This window comes from Tupaia chinensis, unplaced genomic scaffold (assembly GCF_000334495.1).
Source record: "Tupaia chinensis unplaced genomic scaffold, TupChi_1.0 Scaffold000014_1, whole genome shotgun sequence".
Taxonomy (NCBI): Eukaryota; Metazoa; Chordata; class Mammalia; order Scandentia; family Tupaiidae; genus Tupaia; species Tupaia belangeri.
In genome coordinates, this window is record NW_006159444.1 from 4,828,511 (window position 1) to 4,846,234 (window position 17,724).

General features: G+C 39.7%; 1 protein-coding gene and 1 long non-coding RNA gene across 4 annotated transcripts in view; one reads left to right on the forward strand and one right to left on the reverse strand.

Moving 5' to 3' along the window:
• LOC114006862 (uncharacterized) overlaps positions 1–5,752 on the forward strand; it is a 28,386-nt gene extending 22,634 nt beyond the window's left edge. Inside the window, exon 3 of the long non-coding RNA XR_003548530.1 lies at positions 4,349–5,752. This is a non-coding gene — a long non-coding RNA (uncharacterized LOC114006862). The remainder of the gene's footprint in view (positions 1–4,348) is intronic.
• The window catches only part of ESR1 (estrogen receptor 1), a 307,128-nt gene that overhangs the window by 232,614 nt on the left and 56,790 nt on the right, over positions 1–17,724 (reverse strand).

Sequence of the window (17,724 nt, forward strand, 5' to 3'; positions counted from 1 at the left end):
AAGAAAAGAATGGGGAAATACATTCAAAGTGTTAAATGAAAAACAATTTCAATGAAAAATACTTTACCCGGCAAGCGTATTCTTCATATGGGAAAAGAAAATGAAAATGTTCCTGAATAAATAAAACCTGATAAAATTCACCAACTCCAAACTACCAGCTCTTGAAGAAATCTGAAAGGAGTAGTATACCAAGAAAACTAAAGAGACAGACAGCAACAAGGGAACAAAAGACAACCAAGAATATGGCAATCTTAATTTTAGGGACAATTCTGGAAATATCGACAATAACATTGAATGTCAATGGATTAAATTCTCCAATCAAGAGACACAGACTGGATGAATGGATTAAAAATCAGAAACAGTCCATCTGCTGCCTACAAGAAACTCAGCTCATGGATAAAGACATACATAAACTGAAAGTTAAGGGCTAGAAAAAGGTATTCCATGCAAATGGAAACCAGAAAAGAGCCAGAGTCGTTGTACTGACTTTGGACAAAACAGACTTTAAGACAAAAGCCATAACAAGAGACAAAGAAGGGCATTATATAGTAGTAAACGGGCTAATTCACCAAGAAGATATAACACTAATAAACACCTATGCACCAAATTTAGGAGCACCCAAATATATAAAGGAAAGACTAAAAGATCTAAAAGGAGAAATAGACTGTAACACAATAATTGTTGGAGATTTCAACACCCCATTATCTCCTTTAAACAGGTCAACGAGACAAAAAATAAGCAAAGAGATCCAAGACCTAAATGACAGCATAAATCAGATGGACTTGATAGACATCTATAGAACTTTCCACCCAAAAAAAACACAAAATAGACGTTTTTCTCAGCCCCACATAGTACTTTCTCAAATACTGACCACATAACAGGGCACAAAACCAGCCTTTACAGATTTGAAAGCATAGAAACTATATCCAGCTCTTCTCTGACCATGATGGAATTAAACTTGATTTTAATCTCAGGAAAAACCCTCAAAAATACACAAATACATGGAAACTAAACAACCTACTTCTTAATGACTTCATGACTACTGAAGAGATTGACTGAAATCAAAAGATTTATGGAGGCTCCCTCTCCTAGACTCCTGAAATATTCAGACAAGAAGCCATTTTAAAGCTGAGGTGTGTTCTGGCGTGTTCAGGGAAGCTATGCTCTAGGTTCCATCTCCTAGGCTCCTGAAATATTCAGACAAGAAGCCATTTTAAAGCTGAGGTGTAAAGCTGAGGTGTGTTCTGGTGTGTTCACGTGGAGTGCTATTTTTCATTTTTTAAGCATAAAAATTTTTTTTCTCTTTTTTGGTAGTATTTTTCTCATTTTTTTTCCTTTTTGCTAATTTTTTTATCCTTACTTTCCCACTCTAAGCTTCACTCTCCACATAATGAAAGTCTAAATAGGCCTAGGTGCATAGCAGCCAAGCATCTGAATACTTATAGAATCATTGAAATCCTCACTGCCTATTGAACCTCCTGCTTTAATGAAGAAAGTTCTTTTTATCAATCTGAACTCCTAATCTTACTGTGGATACCACATTGCAAAGCTCAGTGGAGGATATATTTTTGTCATAAATTGACCAGAAACAACCACAGAGGCACAAAAACCATGAGAAATCAGAAAAATATCTCTCCCCTAAGAGAAAAGAACAATCCTTCATCATCCACAGACAGTACAGTAGATCTCATGGAAATGTCTGACAGAGAATTCAGGATATTCATAGTGACAAAACTAAATGCGATGCAAGAGCTGAGAGATAATAAACTCCAGAAGATGCAGGAGAAAAAAGACAAATGAGTTCCAGGAGGTGTTGAAATTCTTCCATGACCTGAAAGAGGAAATACACACCATAAAAAAGAATCAAATGGAGCTATTAGAGATGAAGGCTGCCATTCAGGAAATCAAAACCTCCCTCTAAAGTATTAAGAGGAGATTAGTCCATGCAGAAAATTGAATCTCGGATGTTAAAGGTAAAACCTCTCATCTAGGAAGAAAAACATTAAAAAAAAAAAAAACTGAGAAAATACCACAAAAAAGGAGAGTACTATGCAAGAAATACTAGACACCATTAAGTGCCCAAACATCTGGGATAATCCATATCCCAGAAGATAAGGAAACTAACAAGAACATTGATAATCTATTCCATGACATCTTGAAAGAAAACTTTCCAAATCTGGAGAGGCATGCAAATATCCAGGCCCAAGAATCAATCCAAGAAGATCTTCCCCAAGGCACATCATAGCCAGACTGGCCAAATCTACAGACAAAGACAAGATACTAAAATTTGCGGGAACCAGCAGTTAGCGTAATGGCTATGTCGCTGGACTCCCACGTAGTTGACCACGGTTCGCGTCCCGGACCCGGTAGCTTAAAACTCAAGCTGGGCACGTGTGCGTGCGTGCCCAAGATCCTGAGAGGAGAATGGAGGAGAAGGGATTGTGGCATGACCATCCCCTCTGGGGGGTGATTTCTCGCTTTCTGTCTCTATGTCTCTCTCTGTCTGTCTGGCGAGTGCACGCGCTCTATAGCGAAAACCTCTCTAAAAAAAAAAGATACTAAAATTTGCAAGAGAGAAACTTAAAAAGGTTATCCAATCAGGTTAGCCTCAGACCTCTCATCAGAAACAATGAGAGTAAGGAAAGAATGGAAAAATATATTAAAAGTGTTAAGGGAGAAACAGTTTCAACCAAGAATACTATACCTGTCAAGATTATCTTTAATACGGAAAGAAAGAATTAAAACATTCTCAGATAAATAAGACCTGAAAGAATTTGCCAATAGCAGATGAACTCAAGAAGTTCTGAAGGGAATGATCTACCAGGAAAACTAAAGACACATACAGAAATAAGAAAACAAAAGGCAACCAAGAAAATGACCAATTTAATGCTAGAGACAAGACATATCAATAATAACATTGAATATTAACTTCCAGGATTTAAACGGAAAGATTGGACCACAGTAACACTGCATATTCAACAGAAGAGTGTTTAAACATAAGACTAAAATCATAAAATTGATTAAAACAGCATGGTACTGGCCCAAAAACAGACATGAGGAACAATGGAAGAGTGGAAACCCCAGAAATAAACCCCAAAACATACAGCCAACTCATCTTTGACAAAGGGTACCAGTAAATCCAGTGGGAAAAGAAAACATCTTTAGCAAATGGTGCTGGAAAAACTGGGTATCTGCCTGCAGAAAGTTGAATCTGAACCCCTGTCTATCACCATTAACAAAAATCAACTCGAAGTATATCAAAGATTTAAATCTAAGACCGCAAATGATAAACCTACTGGTGGAAACACTGGGGAAACTCTGGGAAACATTGGGGTAGGCCAAGACTTCTTAAGTAAGACCCCCAAAGCACAGCGTATATTCCCCAAAATAGACAAGTGGGATTACATCAGATTAAGAAGTGTCTGCACAATAAAGGACACTGTCACTATTGTGAATCGACAACCCTCAGAATGGGAGAGAAATTTTGTTAACTGTGCCTCAGATAAGGGACTGATAACCAGAATGCACAGGGAACTGAAGCGGCTTACCAAAAATGAGCCGAGTAAACAACTCTCTAAAGAAGACATACGAACAGCCAAAAAGCATATGAAGAAATGTTCAACATCCTTTATCATAAGGGAGATGCAGATCAAAACCACAATGAGATCCCACCTAACCCCAGTCAGAATGGGGTTCTCTTTCCTCCCTTTCCTGACATCTGTATTTCCTTTTTGTCCAGTTTACTGATGTTCCAAATTGATGACTTTTTCACTGCTTTCCAAAGAATTTACTTCCCTGCCAGTAGCCTTGGCTACATAAATATTAGATGCTCAGTAAACAAACTCAGAAGTGGTTTTTAAATCTACACTTCCTGGGCATCCAGACAGCTCACATCTACATAGTCATGCTGCCCTGTGGGAAGAACTATGGCACAGGAGCCCCATCACAGCATTAGAAAGGAGCATTCTCACTGATCAAGGGAGTTTGGCTTCTCAGTCTATGTTCTGGGTGTGCACCCCATTCTAGTTGATAAGAACAAGAGTTCAGAAGAACCTAGAGTCTCCAATTCCTGTATATTTAATTTTGGAAGCAACTCTTACTAATGTTTATGTGTTGAGAAAGAGACTATGGATTTTAGTATGACTAGCAGATGACCTTAAGTTTTCATCATGTGTCATATTATACTGTTTAACATTTACTCTTGTGTATTCATTTGTTGTTTTTTGTAACAGTCAATAAAGAAAACAAATTTCAGTTTCAAACCAACACTAGACCAGTGTAAAAATCTCATCTTTCTTTCCATTTCTACTACCATATGATTCATTGGCTTCTTCTCTCTACTCTGCAGCCTATGAAGAAAGCAGTAACCTTGGCCATCAGAACCTTATTAAGCAAGAAAAAAACTACGATTCTTTTCTACAGACTAGGAAAGGGCTAAGTATGAGCTGCATTTTCAATCTGCAGATATTCCAGCAAAGAACAAGCATCAGAAACCCAAGCCTCGGGAAAAAGTTCCAGTTGAGATTCTGATACTACCACAAAGCCATGTGTGACTCTTCCTCCAGAGCTGAGCCAGGCATCCTCGGCTGTCAGCTGACCCCCACATTTACTCCTGAGGGACCTTGGTCTTCTCTCCATGTAGAGGATGGAGTCATTCATCACCTTTAATCTCTGCCTGGTAGGACACAGGAGACACACAGGCGTGTCCAGGGTTCTTCCTACTACACAGTAGCAATCTCACTTCCCTTTGGCAATCAGGACACTCACCCCCACCCCCAGACAATTCTGTGTCCCCCTTCTGCTGTCTGATGGGACACAATGGCTGAGTCAAGCTCTGCAGTCAGACTAGTTAGGTTCATGCTGGTTTTGTTTCTTGTATTCTTGTTTCTTCATGTGCAGAATGAGAGTTGTCACAGAGCTGATTGCACAAAATCTTGAGGAGGATTAAGTGAGATTATCCATATAAAACATATCATAGGCAGAACAGGACAGGTACTCATTAAAGATTACTCATCATTATCATTAGACACTAAGTCTTCAGACCAATAGAGCTCTCATTTTAAGGATAGCATCTAAAAGACAATAGCCCCAAACCAATCTGTAATGCCCTATCATTTTCTAAATAGTTAAATAATCCACTTACCCTTAAGTAATTTGCACATCATATAACCTGCTAGGCTATATTTATTCAGTCAAGTGTAAATCATGCAAACCACTTGGTCCAATCCCAAAATCCCATCCCAGTCAGCACAAGGCTGTCAGAGCTGGGAGCTATTCTAATGCTTAAAAAAGTAAGCAAAAATGTAAGAAAAGCAGCTATTTATTCAAGCCTTTTAACAAAATACATTCAAACCCCTTTTTAAACAATCAAGAATTACAGTCTAACTGTCCAGGAATGGGACAAAGTCATAACATGCCACTTCAAGAGTGTCTAACCTAGACTGATAATTCACTTCCAGGCTTTCAAGCGAATGTGGCTGCCTCTCCTGTGCAAGAAGTTAAAGGACAATAGTCATCTCTAATCTGAGTAAACTCAAAGCTGTTAAGGCGATCTGTGGAACAGGGAACAGTACTCTGATTCCTGATTCACACTCCCTGAACAAGCCTCACTGCAGACAAGTAGAAGCAGGGGAGAAGGACTATCTTTTATTTAACAGAATATCTTTCAAGAAGTGTTCAATTTGGTGTAATTACCTTTTTGCAATCCACTGTCTTTCTCCTGATTAATAATTTGGTGCCGTTCCAAACTTCTATTTTGAAGTAGCAATTATAAAGGTTATTATGAAGTTGAGTTGTTGTTGTTGTTGTTGTTTTTAAATTTACTAAAAAATGCTAGACTTTCTTGGAAGCCGAGCCTACTCTATGAGAATGTTCTGATGAAAAGGAAAGAGGAAAGATTAGATTCCTGCCATGCCCGTCAGAGATATAACTGGACTAGTTAGACTCACCTGGTCATAAGCTAAGGCATATTTCAATAATTATATGTACAGCAAATTTTAGTTTTAAGAACATTTGTCTCAGAGACCAGTAGATGGCGAAATGGTTTCATGCTGGACTCCCACATAGTCAACCATGGTTCGAGTGCCAGACCTGGTGCCTTAAAACTCATGCTGGGTGCATGTGCGTGCGTGCCCGTGCCCAAAATCCCGAGAGGAGAATGGAGAAGGGATTGCAGCATGGCCACCCCCTCTGGGGGGTGATTTCTCACCTTCTATGTCTCTGTTTCTCTCTGTCTCTCTGGGAAGTGGGCGCACCCTATAAAGAAAACCTCTCTACAAAAAAAAAAAAAAATCTCTCCACAAAAAAAAGAGAGAGAGAGCACATTTGCCTCTAATTCATGAAAAACTATCTTTTTTTTTTTTTTTTTTTTTTTTTTTGAGATCTAGTTCCTTGGGGCTAAGTTAAGTAAGAGGCTCTAAGAACCAGAGTTCCTGGCACTGTGTTCCCTTCACATCACATGTGGGGGTGGTTGTGAGTGGGAGAGAGGTTTCCCAGAGGGAGGCAGAGGAAGTTACAGAATGAGACTGCTTCGTTATGACGCCTCCAATTGCTTTCTAGAGCATTCAAGAAAGCTATAAAGATAGAGGGAAACAAACCGAAGGAAGACCTGAGAAGAGACAGGAAAACTCACTGAAGAGAGAACAGAATTATAAAACTTAGAGAAAGTGACCCACCTAATACAGTTATTGAAAATGCTATAAAGGAATGCCATTCTATAACTATACTGTCTCTGCTATTACCTGGTCAAAATATCTGAAAATGGCATCAACTTCCAATCACATCAGTTAGGCTCAGGGAGAGCCTTGTCTATAGAATAGATGATTGACTAGAGCACCAAACTGTTTTGATTGTACACCTCTAATAGGAAAAAATAGTTCAGTAAGTGCTCCTAAGAGACGTACAAAAAAAAATTTTTTGAGAAGTTTTTGCTATAGGGCGCATGCGCTTGCCAGACAGACAGAGAGAGACAGAGAGACAGAAGGCGAGAAATCACCCCCCAGGGGGGATGGCCACGCCACAATCCCTTCTCCTCCGTTCTTCTCTCAGGATCTTGGGCACGCACACACACACGCCCGGCATGAGTTTAAGCCACTGGGTCCGGGACTCAAACTGTTGTCGACTACGTGGGAGTCCAGAGACATAGCCATTACGCTAACTGCTGGTCCCAGAGACGTACAAATTTTAATCGCATTAAGTACTCATGTATGGTTATATTACTTGCATATATGGCACATAGGATGAATACAATTTTCTTAAGGACACTCTAAAAACTAAGAAATTCTAGGGCCAGTTCCATGCCCTGGAGGTTGGGGCAGCAAGATCTCACATGGCTAATCCAGCTCAACACGGCAGCTTGAGAAACATGCCGAGGGCATGTGCATGTGTATCCAAAATCCATCCCAAAAGGAAGGAGAGATGGAGGAAAAGGGATGCCCCATGGGGGGAGGGGGGGTTGTGGGGAGGTAACTGGTTCCCAGTGGTCTTACGAGGTGAGTTCCCAGGAATCACCTTTGTGCATGTGACTTGGCCTCCTGATAACAGCCTAGTGTATGGATGTGAGTCCCTGACCAAAGCAGAGCCAGTCAGAGTCCTTCCCTAATATTTGCTAAGTGCAAGGATATGGCAGGAGATGAGACTTGACAGCTATTTCCAGCCCTGCTTCCCACCACCAGGAAAACTCAGGGTTACAGACAGAGAACATGAGGCTGACATACAGACAGGAACAGAGGTGAGGCTGGGTCCTGCAGACTGTACAGACTCGGAGTCCCTGGTTCCATGGTCACTAAAGTCTGACTGCACCACTCTCATGTTCACAGTTAGCCAAGACACTCAAAATCTCCACTAAAATCTGTGCTCCTTTGTTTACGCTCCTGCGAGTTGGAGTTGTATTTTACTCATTCAGAACTAGAAGATGTGGCCTGCCTGTAGAGGCACAGGCAGTGTGATGCTCTGTGCATACTGCAGACACATGAAGGCCTAGGGTTCAGATCCTGGGTCCATCTGAACACACCAGGTGTGCTCTCAAATATACCCGTGATCCTGGAAGGCTGGAGGGAGGACCACAGGGAGGGCAAAACCTTGTCAGGGATGTCTCTCTCTCTCTCTCTGTCTCTCTTTCATGAAATTAATAAACTTTTTAAAAAGTATGTGCAAAGGGGCCAGCAGGTGGTGTGGTGGGTAAGGGTGCTGGACTCCCATATGGCTGAATGCAGTTCGAGTCCCAGACCTGGCGGCTTGCTCTCTCTCTCTTCCCCTCTGGTCAAATTAAAACAACAAAAAAATAATAATAATAATAATAATTCTTTTTTTTTTTAAGGTAAGTGCAAAAACCCAGATGCTTGAGGTTTTTAGCATGTAGCACAGTGGTAAGTCACTGGGTTCCCACATGGGTTACCACAGTTTGAGTCCTAGACCCGGTGGTTTGAAAATCACACCAGGCAATTGTAGCATGGTCATCGCCTTGGAGGGGGGGGTTAGTGCTCACTTTCCCCCTCTCTGTCTCTCTCTGGTAAGTACACAGACCCCATGGGATGGGGGAAGGATGCTCTAACTAATATATAAAATTACTTTTCTAAGATTACATAGCTATTAAGTCATAATAATGGCAAGCACATTTCTATGGCTATTTATAATTTATAAAGAAAATTCTCATGTAATAATCATTTTTACTACCTATATTCTATACATTGTGTCAAAATACGATGCAGACTAAAAATGTAAAAATATACTGAAGATAAAGAATGGTCATTCTAGTGAGCATATCGTAAGTCATAAGAATTGGGGAAAAGTAGGTGAAAGAAAAAAGGAAAAGTTCATGAATGTAAACCCCTATTTTCTGACCCTTTCACATACTCTGCACACCTATCAGCAGGTGCAAAACAGAAAGCTGCCTGCTGCCCAGTCCTGGAAGGTTTTCCCAGAAGAATGCTACTGTAACCTGACTCATAAGCCTCTTATAATCATTCCTTCCATATAATTGTAACTGAAACAAACTCATTTTAGAGAAAGCAGCAAATTTCTACCAAGTCTTGCAGAAATAAATCAATATGACCTGTTATTTCTTGGGAAACGATTCGGTCTTTAATTTTTACTCCTTTCACTTCAAATATGCCATTAAGTATTTAAAAGACTTCATACCGTGAACTATAAGTCACAGTGATCTCTAATCCAGTAATGGTTTTAAGCAAAAGAGTTGTCTGAAACAAGATGGCACCAGACCAGGTATAATTGTGGTCTTTTTCCTAATCAAAACAGAAGGCTAAACTGCTATCACAAACAAACAGACAAGTTAAACTCCTTAGGAGGACGAAAAAAGAAACAATTGAAAGAATATATTAATTCACAGGTAAAACTAAAAACAGACAGGAAAAGCTCAAAGGCAGGCTGGTAAAACAACACATCTGAAATTCAATTCCCTTCTAGTCCTACTGCTCAGTTGCCCAAACACATCATTTGTTGAAAAGTGCTTAAAGCATCAGCCTCGGGGTTCTTTAACCTGATTCAGCACCTCAAATCATTTGAAAGTCCTTCTTCTCCCTCAAAATCCACTCTGTTGTGAATCACTGCTGGTTCCATTTCCAGATCAGCTGCTGTTGCTTCTCCTTGGGCAAAGCAGCCATTCCAGGTGGTGAGAACCTGGTGGCCACCAGCTGCCAACTGCCCGTTATATGACCTTCTGTTGGTCTGTCCAATTCCATCCAACTTTCTTTACCTCTCTTCTTGTCTATTTCAATGGTTTCTTGTCTCCAACACATTGCACCATGTGCAAAGTGAACTGCACAAGAGCAAAGGGACTAATCTTTTATTGTTATTATTATTATTATTATTTTAAATGAGCTCCCTTTTCAAAGAGAAAAAGAAGAAAGGATTTAAAAATACTAAATAACCTCAAAAACTAAATTTAATGTGTATAAAGGAGCCCCAGTACTATGAGTCATGTGAAAAAATTTAAGATCTCTAAAAAGAAAATCACAAAAGCATTCTCAAAATGTCTGAGTTAATGTGATAAAATATTGTTTCTGCTTTTAGACAAGGGAAAACAGCCCATCCAAGGGACACATTAGCACACAGAAGATGCCCTTTGTGTATTTAATTCTACCCAGACCCTGCCTTGGGATACCCAGGAGTTACCACACAGAGCCCAGAATTCCCTCGGGTTCCTTCAGTTTATCCCCAGGAGACCAGAACATCAGCTTCGAGTCACTGGGAGTTTTTGATTTCTAAGGGCTTTTTAAAGGCATAGATATACTTTTGTTAATAAATAAATAAATAAATAGAAGAAAGAAAGAAACAAAGAGGAAGAAATAAAGAAGAGAGAATAGAAAGAAAGAAAGAAAGAAAGAAAGAAAGAAAGAAAGAAAGAAAGAAAGAAAGAAAGAAAGAAAGAAAGAAAAAGAGAAAGAGAAAGAGAAAGAGAAAGAGAAAGAGAAAGAGAAAGAGAAAGAGAAAGAGAAAGAGAAAGAGAAAGAGAAAGAGAAAGAGAAAGAGAAAGAGAAAGAGAAAGAGAAAGAGAAAGAGAAAGAGAAAGAGAAAGAGAAAGAGAAAGAGAAAGAGAAAGAGAAAGAGAAAGAGAAAGAGAAAGAGAAAGAGAAAGAGAAAGGAAAGGAAAGGAAAGGAAAGGAAAGGAAAGGAAAGGAAAGGAAAGGAAAGGAAAGGAAAGGAAAGGAAAGGAAAGGAAAGGAAAGGAAAGGAAAGGAAAGGAAAGGAAAGGAAAGGAAAGGAAAGGAAGGAAAGGAGGGAGAAAGAGGAGGAGGAGAAGAGAAAAAGATAAAAGAACCATTACAGTGATTAGTCTATTACAAATATAACTCTTTGCTTTCAATTTTTTTCAGCTGCTTCAAGATGACTTTTCTACACTCTGTCCAACTATTTTTAGAATAAAACAATATATAATTTCTGAACAAAGAAGTGGGAGCAGAATGAATTGCTGCAGTTCATGTCATGAGTCACTGTTGGTTCACTGACACACGAGTTGAGGTAAAGGGCAGCCATTCAACGTGAGGTTGAAGCACTGGCTCCAGACTGATGGACCAATGCCTGTCAGCCATCTGTTCATTTAGCTCACTTTTCAAATACTTGTAGACACATGGCAAGCACAAGGCGCAAAGATGTTTGAAAGCACCATTGCTTTGCGAAGCCTTTTTGGCACTATGTGTTTTCTCACTCAGAGACAGTGAGGACCACTACGACTGTTCTCACACGCAACCACTATCAGAGAAAGACATCACATTCCAACCGGAGCTTCAAAAATTCAGTGGTTGCCCTCTCCTATCCAAATCAAAGGGAGAATCCTTACTGCTATTATTAGTCCTCTTGAATGATGATGTTCTAAGATTTCAGTTGATTAGAGACATCCCTTAAGAATATAAAATCTGGGGAACCAGCAGTTGGCGTAATGGCTATGTCGCTGGACTCCCACGTAGTCAACCGCGGTTCGCGTCCCGGACCCAGTGGCTTAAAACTCACGCTGGGCGCGTGTGCATGCATGCCCAAGATCCCGAGAGGAGAATGGAGGAGAAGGGATTGCAGTGTGACCATCCCCCCTGGGGGGTGATTTCTCACTTTCTGTCTCTAATGTCTCTCGCTGTCTGTCTGGCGAGCGCACGCGCCCTATAGTGAAAATCTCTCCAAAAAAAAAAAAAAAGACTATAAAATCTGAAGATGTATCTTTCCAAAGGACGGAGAAATGATGATCAAAGGGCACAAGTTTCACTTAGATGGGAAGAGTGAGTTTAGAGATCTCTCACACAGCAGAGTGATTGTATTTAATAATATTGTACTGAATACTTAAAAATTGCTAAGAGAGTGAACTTTAAAGGTTCTTATGACAAAAGTAAAAAGGTTAAGCCAGCAGGCAGTGTGGTGGTTAAGGTACTAGACACAGCCAACTGTGGTTTGAATCCGACATGGTGGCTTGAGAATCACACTGGGTGCATGTGCATACATGCCCAAAATCTCAGGAGGAGAATGGAGGAAAAGGGATTGTAATGTGCCCCTCCTCCTAGGGGTGATTTCTCAGTTTCCCTCTCACTGTCTCTCTCTGACTCTCAGGCAAGATCATGTACCTTATAGCAAAAACCTAAAGGAAAAAGGAAAGTTAGGTATGTGAAGTGATGAATATGCTAATTACCTTGTAATTGTCCCATTTTACACACACACACACACACACACACACACACACACACACCAAGAAGACATGAGATTTGAGAAATAGAGCAAAGAAGCTGAAAGCTACTAACTCTGGACATTAGGATTGCAATTTCTCTTTTCAACAGGTTTTCAATTCTATCACTGCAACTTCAGTCAATGACTGATATTAGCCAAATCTCTCCCAGAAGCTGGTCCTTCCTCTCCAGGATATATGGTCAGGATAAACCATCACTATTTGGCTGTGTGACTGAAATATTTCACCCTCTCCCCAGTGGGGCCTGGTCAAGCTACACTTATTTTCTGTCCAATTATCCATCCCAAAAGATGGTCCTGGGCAGGTGCACAAGTGCTTGGCTTGTTCTTCAAGCCACTGGGGCTGGAACTTGAACCCTAGTTGACCGTGTGGGATCCAGCTTCCTCTGTGCATGCTAAACTGAAGCACTATCAGCCAGCCCCCATATTATGTTTTTATCACAAAGTAAAAAATGTTTACAAAAAAATATATAGATAATTGAAAATAAAAATTATCCACAATCTTATCATTCACTATTAATAATTTGCAGTTCATATTTCCAAAGTCACAATACATACTTCTCTCTCTCTCTCTCTCTCTGTCTCTCTCTCTCTCTCTTTCTCTCTCTCTCTGCAAATCCATATATTCATGTATGTACCTGGTGTTTGTATGTATGTGTGCATTTATAGATACATATACACACACATACATACACACATACAAAAGGAAGTGTTTATAAGAAACCTTTGAATCATACTCTTCTGCTTTGTATTCAGAAGAAGTTACCACCTAAAAAGCATTTTATAAGCAAGAAATGTTACAAGAGGCCTTTAAGGGTACTTTATTTCTAGGTAAAATGAGCACAAATCAGGAAGTGTGACTATGATGCCCTTACTTGGTTTAGTAAGGAGATCTGCGGGCCCAGCCATGGTATAGGCAGTAGAAGTCCTGCTGTGATGGAGACCATATGAGAAAGTTTGAGGTTTAAATCCCAGGTCTACTTGAACACACTATGTGCACCCAGAGGCATACCTTGCTGGCTGCAGAGCTTGGGGAAGAATCTCAGGATCAGATATCCAGTCAAGACTACTTTTCCCTCCCTAACTCTCTCTCAATAAATAACTTTAAAAAAAAAAAGAAAGGTATATGTGAACAAAATCAGGACAAATAAGAAAAGTACCTGGGGGACCAGCAGTTAGTGTAATGGCTATGTCACTGAACTCCCATGTAGTCAACCACGGTTCGAGTCCTGGGCCTGATGGCTTAAACTCAAGCCAGGCGCATGTGTGCATGCCCAAGATCCCAAAAGGGGAATGGAGGAGAAAGGACTGCAGCATGGCCATCCCCCCCCTGGGGGGTGATTTCTTGCTTTCTGTCTCTCTGTCTCTCTCTCTCTCTTTCTGGCGAGCACATGCGCCCTATAGCAAAAACCTCTCCAAAAAAAAAAAAAGTACCTGGGCCAGCAGGTGGCACAGTGCTAAGAGCTAGACTTTCACATGACCACAGTTGAAGTCCCCAGACCTGGTGGCTTGAAACTCACATGGGGAACACGTGCATGTGTGCCCAAAATTTCAAGAGGAGAATGGAGAAAAAGGGACTGTGGCATGGCCATCCCCCCTGGAGGGTGATTGCTTGATTGCTCACTTTCTGCCTGTCTGTCTCTCTCTGTCTCTCCAGTGAGTGCATGAATCCTATAGCAAAAATCTCTGGGGAAATAAAAAGAAAAGTACCTGGTCCCTAAGGTTGAAACACAACTGGCTCTCTTAGCCCCCTCTAGCCCCCTTGGATTACACGAAGTGAGGGGGAATGCAGTCGGCACAGGCGGCAGAATGACAGAAGTCGTGGCTGGGCTCTAGATTCACGAACCGGACATGCATGTCTCACATGTGTACACCAGCTGCACTGGCAGCACCAGCCTTGAGAAAAAGCATTACACAGGGAGGACAGAGAGAGGAACGGAAAGCTTGCAAACACCTGCACATAATGGATAAAATCTGGCCAACCCATTTTCTTCCTTCCCTGAGACCAGTTTTACTGCCGTGATTTTAAAAATTTAAGGGCATATCTAAGTTTTATCACCTACTAATGGTTCATGTTGTGGGAAAATTTATGTCAACTCTTAGAAACAAATGTCATTAGTCATTTTTTAAGAACATCCTTTCATAAACATAGAATCAAAACCACAGAAAAATCTAGATAGCAAACAAATATGGAGTCGATACTGATCCTAAATAAATCAATCTTAGCTTGGGACCAATTGTTCTCCTTCACATTACACCATAACAAAAAATATCAAATACTTTCAGCTCTGTAATAGCAAATTACAGATACAGCACAGTTACAAAGCAACATCTTTAGATTTTATTAATATCACTCCCACATCAAGTTTTAAAACATGAAATACCACATTACTCGCATCCTGGAAACGATGTATCATCCAGTCTCTAGATGCATAACAGACTGATTGCTAATCATGATGGCACAGATATTGATATGAAATTGTGAAAAACGCATTACCGGTAGTTAAAATCCCACACTATCCTACAATGCTATGTAACGACACACATTAACATGCAGATATGAGCGCTAACAATGAATGAAAGCACTGACAGTGTGGCACAACTCGCTTCTCACACCTTTTGTAAGCTATCAATGTAAACATTGTCTCCCCCAAAAGTCTCCTGTCTCTTGTGTTAGTCTAGAACACCACGTTCACTCCCTTCCATGAACTCAACGTATTCTCAAAAACCCCTTGGTCCCATTTTACCATTTTCTTTTTTGAGTATATTCATGCACCTTTTTACATGCAAGAGAGAGGGGCAGGTACCCTCAACAGGGTCCCCACACTACAATCCGCCCCAACACACACACCCAGGTGTCAGCCAGGATGATGTGCATGCAGGTGCCTAGAGAGAGAAGTCCCAGGCTGCAAATCCGAGGCCTTCCCCTGTGGGTCCAGTAGCACCCCCAATGCACCACTGGTCGGCCCCACCTTTATATGAAGGCATCTTTTGTACTGCTGAATTTAATTCTTCTATGATTTAGTGTGTATTATCGCAACCTTTCAATTTGTGTGCAAGATGAATTTTTAGTTGAATTGTGGGGAACTACGGATGATATACCTTTGCATTTCTCTCAGTGATAAAATTAAATGGTCATTCAATTAATATGTCACATAAAAAAAGAAAATTCTAGGTTTCTAAGCTCAACAAGTTGGCCCTCTCAGGAAGAGGACGGGAGAAACTGGAAGAAGGAGGTTCCTACATCTGCTCAGAGTGCACATATGCTAACGAATGTGAAATAAAGAAAAATAAGAAGGTAGAGAGGGCAAGGATGAGGTTGGTCTGCACGCATCTGTAGGGTGGGAAGAGCAATCAGCATGCCAGCCACCAGAACGAAAAATAAAATAAAGAGGAAAACCATCTCCACAGTGATTATAATTTACCATCATGGCCCCGTTAATAATAGTGGCAAATGTTTTTAAATAATTTTCTAATAAAATCCCTTATTAGTAACGTAGAAGTGTCAGAGGGACAACATAATTACAACATAATTGGTTATCTTAAGAATTGTAATTTGTCTTCTATGTTGTATGAGGAAAATATTGTACATATCACTTAACGAAATACCCTGAAGTGGTACAGACATTCCTTTAAATCACTGCACTTAGATTTCAATCACACACACAAACACACACAAATTCATATTATAAACATAATCTAGTCACCCAGCCCTTAGTGATGATTTAAGAATTTCTCTTTACAAGCCAAATCATAGATAGCAATTGAATGTTTAAAAAATGAGAAGAATTTAAAAAATAATAATAATCTGGAAAAATATAAAAGCTAATTGGTGATGATGATGCAAATAGTAATGTCTTTGTCTTGACAGATATGCATGGTAATCATGCTGGAAAAAGTAATGTTATACACTAAAGATCTATGTGATTAAATGTAATATTAAAATTGTAAAAGCTAAAAAATGATAATGCAATTATTATTAAAATTGGACCATAAGGAAATGATTCATCTAAATAAAAATAGGGAAAAAAAAAGAATTTCTGTGCTCACTCACTCCGTATTTCCTAACACATGATTGTTAAACTCCCAAATGAACCGGATAAAGATTATGTTCATTTGGAAAAAACTGAAAATCCAATATTCTTTCTCAAAGAAAATAGAAAATTAAGTGCCTATTGTAGAAAGAAATACTAACTTAATAATTAAATCATTTTTCTTTTATTCTTTTACTTCTTAGCAATTGAAAAATATATTCTCCTTTTTATTTCAGTTAAAGGAAAATGGAATGTGAACAAAATCAGTGTATTTTCCCCACTGTATTTTCTTTTGCTCAGGTAAGGCATAATTTTTCATTTAAAAAAATATCAAATTGGCTTTCTAATTCACACAAGTGAAGAATTAACATAGTAGAAAGAAAAAGTTTTACAAAGTGGATGGTAGATGTATGAAATAAATTTTTCTTGCATGCTTTTAATTGTCAGTCCAAAAGCCATGAAAGTAGTTTACAATATATATATACACAGCACTGAGATAGTCTAGTATATAGTACAGAAATGAGAAGCCTACCTCAAAAAAGCCTACTTTTCTGTGAATGAGGATCAAAGGAACAGGCCATTCTCCTTAAAAGGATATAAGAGTATCAAGCGCAGTTTTCTACAGAGGAGAAAGGAACGCGGCAGGATTAGGCCACAAACCAGGACTGGAAGGTTTTGTAAGAACAGTGTCAGCACAAAATTTTGAAGGCTAGTTGATGCCTTTTGAAAATGTGCCCATTAAAGCCTATGTGTAATTTTTGTAGGAAATTATTGTCACTCATAAGTGGGGTTTTCTAATGGAATTGTTGACGAGCTTAACCACTATATATGGGCACAGAGTCTACACTTTAATGGAAACAGGCAATGCCATGACCAGGACAGAACCACTTAGTAGGGAAATTGGAAATTTAATTTCGATCAGACGAACAAAAAATGAAGACAAATGCTTGAAGTGGTAGCATAAAAAACACCAGCGATTAAAAACATTTGGAACCTTTGCTTACCCTTCAAAGGCATTTGTTGCCATGGTTTTTAAAGACCTCTGAAAGCTTCAGCTGTGTCCACAAAAGCTGCCAAGAAATAGGGGTTCTATACTGATTTTATTTGTCAGAGGCATTTTGTCTTAATTATCTCCAAGATCAAGATTACGTGGTCAAAGGGATGGGGGAGAATGAAAAGCCACTCTCACTTCACAGCTAGACTGGGATTTCTCTTCCTGAATCCTTCTTCACACGCATGCTTACATGTGTATACACAGCTCTAATCTTCATCCTTTTCGTAGTGCTACTGCACTAAGGGTAACAAGTACTTAAAATTGGTAATGGGGACGGTATTTGCACATGAAGTGACGTTTTCGGGTTTTGACTTTTGACTTACATGGTGTGTCTTTCTTCATTTTGATGAAATCCAGGAGCCAAACATCTATCAAACTTGTCAATACCTGGGGATAAAGCCTCTCTCTCAGTTTTATGAGAGGGCCAGGCTTTTGGTTTTTGGAGAGGTTTCT